Source organism: Apodemus sylvaticus, chromosome X (genome assembly GCF_947179515.1).
Source record: "Apodemus sylvaticus chromosome X, mApoSyl1.1, whole genome shotgun sequence".
In the NCBI taxonomy this organism is placed as follows: Eukaryota; Metazoa; Chordata; class Mammalia; order Rodentia; family Muridae; genus Apodemus; species Apodemus sylvaticus.
The window spans coordinates 110,543,351-110,547,926 of NC_067495.1; the positions used below are offsets into that span (position 1 = coordinate 110,543,351).

General features: G+C 37.0%; 1 pseudogene; it reads left to right on the forward strand.

Annotated features, from left to right (window-relative positions):
- Window positions 1–2,696: 2,696 nt before the first annotated feature.
- On the forward strand, window positions 2,697–3,593 carry LOC127675038 (developmental pluripotency-associated protein 2-like; annotated as a pseudogene).
- Window positions 3,594–4,576: the final 983 nt, after the last annotated feature.

The window sequence follows — 4,576 nt, forward strand, 5'->3', positions numbered from 1 at the left end:
CTTTTCTTCTCACTGGGTTGCCTTGTCCATTCTCAATATGTGGTCTTTTGCTTACTGCATCTTGTTTTGGCATGTTTGGTTGTTTTCTTTTGAAGCTCTGCTCCTTTCTTAAGGGAAACAAAGGATGAGTGGATTTGGGTAAGTGAGGACATGGGGGAAGCTAGAACCAGTGAACAGAGGGTAAACCACAGTAAGGAAGTATTGCACAGGGAAAGGATATATTTTCAATAAAAATGCCCTACAGGGAGTTTTTCCCATCAAACTACCTCCAAACAGCCCATTTAATATGACTATATCAGAGCATTTATCCCACATCACTAATGAAGTTAATGTTCTCATGATCAAATCTATAGTATAAATGGGAACTAAGATTCCAGCAAATTTGAACCATAACAACTAATAGCAAGGACTTTGAAGTTAAAATTGTGTCTTTGTAATCTTAAATGAGTCACCTAACTTCTATGAGCTTATATGAATTGTAATTTACATGTAGTAATACAGTGAAAATATGCCATAGAGAATTTATTTTTTTTGAGAATTTATGAATAACATTATATTATTTTCTTGATCACACTATATTTATCAATCATCCAGTCATGGTATATTTATAATACCATGAAAATAGTATTATATCTGCTTTCAGAAAAATAAATTAATATTTAAAACATAAAACAAAGTAAAACATAAAGCAAACTTCATCCAGATATAAGAAATAGACAATATTAGAAATAATGATGGTTTGGGCATAATGTCAGGAAGGGGAGTAGCAAATGGAAGTATATTCAGTATTAATTTTTGAAAAATGCATTTGGATAAATACAGACATATAAAACTAACCAAGCCAAGGTCAAAATTATAAGCCCAAAATTAGATGGCAGGGCAGGAAGGCAATATGGTCATCTTCAAAGATTAGCTTGTGGATCAATTCAGAGGCTACTGAGTAAGCCAGAAGACAACAAATCTATAACCAGGCATTTCAAATATGAACAGTCTGTTGGTCAAATCAAATTGAAGAACCAATTGTTCACAAGTTCAAACTTAAAACTTCTGCAATTAATAGTTCTGTATTTGTTAAAAATCTTTTGCTGTCATTTTTTATAAAAGGTGAATATTATTCCCATAAACTGACTCCAAATGATTTATTTATACCCACAAAGTAATGAATCTTTCAATCCTAATCAGAGAAACTTCTATTTGCAGTAGATAGTGATTAACCAGAGAACCACACCTGGTCAATATGCAGATAGTGAAGATTGTTCTACCCTATGTGGACTATATATACCCCTGTCCTTCATCCTAAGGCTCAGTGACCATTGTGAAAGTGATACCAGAAATAGTGTAAGAGCCAGAGAGGATATGGATGATACAAGGTAAGCGTGTCTTCTAACCATCTCAGGGCAGTTTCACAAATGAATATGGTTGTGACAATATACAGATGATCAGTGCAAGCCCAAGTGAGACCAAATCCCAACATGGAGATCCTGCCAATTGTTGGCTTCATGGAGAGGGAGAGTCAGTTTTCTCTAACAGTATAGTCACTTGTACTTGCATGCATTTACCACACTCTAGTAGAAAGCTACACATCTGAGCAACACAAAATTTGAATGGATGGAAAGTGAAGGTACATCTGGGAAGGGTTTGGGAGGTAAATTAAATATCATCAAAATATTATAAAATAGTCAAAGAACAAAGGATTTATTATGAACTGAAAGGAAGGAACACATAAATAGGAGCAGGGCCACAATTATTCTGAAAAGAAAAGAAAACAGTTTTTGAGAGACTAGAAAGATGTGTTGGGGAAAATGTTACTGGTTGACCAAGAGCTTCCCTGACAGCTTTCCCACTAGTAGCAACCATAAAAATTGATACAACTCCATAGAGAACAATGTTCCAATATAAATGCAAAAGCCTAAAATTGTCATACCTTATGACAATATATTATATTGAGCCATAAAATCTGTCATAGGAAGATAATATTAAATATCAAAAAAGTTTTATTCTCTTTAACCATGTTTTACTTATTTTCTGAGAATTTCATGACATTTATATTGCTTATATTCTTTCTTCTCCCCCACACCCTCTCACATCCTGTCTAACCTCCTTACCCACCCAACTTCATGTAACTTCTTTCTCCTTAAGAGACTCAGACAAATAAAAAATTGCTCGCACTCACGCACATGCACAAAAGCACACATACAATCCCCCTACACACCACAAACAAACAAAAATAACCCATGGAGAGTTGGTCAACAATTCCTTTGTGGGCTTCCTGTTATGCAGGGTGGTCAATGTGCTCAGTGTCACTCTATTGCAGTAAACTAACTCTATGGATCACAGCAGCAATCAGATACTAATAGCTCCTCTCAACAAGAAATAGGTCTTCAGGCCTACCTCAATTCTTCCAAGCTGAGATTTTGTCTCACTAAAAATTTTATTTTTTACAAAAGACCCATGACACATTTGGCAACCTTAATAGTATGATTGATAGCTACAGGGATTGAAAATATTTTTCCTGTTAAGATTCTAGTTGTTCTGTTGAAACAGAGATCTAGTCTGGAACAGATTTCACAACTCTTCTGTGGAATAGGAACATGAACCTCTGTTTCAATTTTTCCCACATGTCCTCTCTCTGAAGGATTAATTACTTCATAAAACACTTGGCTAGGGCCTTTTTCTTCTCTCAAACCTGCCTGAAAATGTCATACTTCAGTCAGGAGACTTACAACAAGATCCAATCTGAGGAAAAATTGGATGAAGAAAGTGTGGTTTTAATGCTGATTCCATTTACTGAGGAGCTCACCACAGAATATCCTACAGAATCAAATGTTTCTTCAACCATAGATCACGAACCACCAATTCATTCTCTGGTAAGGCATGAGGGAATCAAACACCCAACAAAAACCATACCAAGCACCTCTCCTCCGGCCACCCCACCTCCTGTTAGTAGTATGTCCAGGAACACTTTTCGGGAATGGTGCCATTAATGTAACCTGAGTACGGATGTCAAGAAAGTTGAAGCTTATTTGAGACTTCAGAGACATTAATATTCTAAACAAGAATGTTATATTCCCTACACATCTCATGAGGCCAGAATGAAGCTGTGTCCCAAGAAACTCAAGATTGGGCTTCCAATCGGGCATCCAAGCAGCTGCCAAAGAAGGAAGCAGTAGAGTGGTATACTGGAAATTCTAACTTGACCTCAGTGGTCCACACTTGCAGCCTGGGAAAAGAATGACACGAGAGCTGCTCAGTCAGTGTCTGTGAATAGCTGTTCTTTTTCCTCTACTGTAGACGTCTTTCTGACACATACCACTGGATTCAGATGGTGTGTTGTCCACGGCAGGCAGCACTCTGCAGATAGGAAATGCTGGGTTCACTTGCAATTTCATGATGGTCAGACCTGGGTTCCAGACACTCTCAAAGGATGAATGTTCTCTTCTTGTTACTAGCCAGTGTTATCCCAGAACCGGAATTGGAAGATAATTTACTCTGTCCAGAATGTATGTGTTCACAGCAACAAGAATATCATGAGAAACTTTAAAATTTGAAGTCATACAAAGAAAAATGTTCTACTCTCAAATATGCCACCTTAGACAATATCAAGGTTTGACTCTGGTCTGAAAGGAATGGAAGAAGCAAAGAAAAACATTCTGTGTTCACTATAATGGCTAAAAAACTGAAAATCAGTCTTCACAGTCCCTCCTGTCTCTTCCAGCAGAATAGAGAATCTGCAGACAAATCAGCATCCATCGATCTAATATCACCCTGCTAAATCATAACATCTTTGCCATCTCCTCATGGTCTTGGGCTGGATTTGCTAAATGCTTAGCTATCTGAGAAATTATTTTATTGTACTGGGTTTGTTTTGCGGTATTGTTATTTCATAGATTTTTTGGGGGGAACAGGGATCAGTTTCAAATTAGCAAAGCAGAAAGTCCTTTTTAAAAGATTTTTTGAGTAAGGCTTTATCATGTAGTAACTCTACCTGGCCTGGGAATTCTAGGTAGACGAGAAATTTGTAGTGGTCTTCCTAAGTGTTGGGATTTACATGCCTGTACCACACTGCCTAGCCAGTACTGATATATTTTTGACTATAGTGTAGAGGTCATTCCTTAGGCTAAACAATCTGTGGGTGTTGACAAGTGTCTAGAGTGCCATACATTTGAAATCATGCAGTATTGATTGGCTTTTACCTAGCAATATGCATGTGAGAAATATCCATGATTGGCTTCCAGATTGGCTTTTACCCAGCAATATGCATGCGAGAAATATCCTTGTCCTTGTTTGATGTTTCTATTTAATGCTGAAATTCCATAGTCCAAGATGTGCCTTGTGAATGGATGCTATTACTAGTGGATACCTAGTTTTATTTTTTATATATTTAAGACAGAGTCTCTTGCAGCACAGGCTGACCTTGAATATTTTAATGTTTTAAGAAATGTATAGCTTAACATTTCCTATGGTGATCACACTCATCATCCTTGTCTTCTCTTATTGCATTGTAGTCCTACCAATCCCACCTCCAGGAGCACCCACATAGACATGAATACTATGAATACAATGTACTAGTGTACAG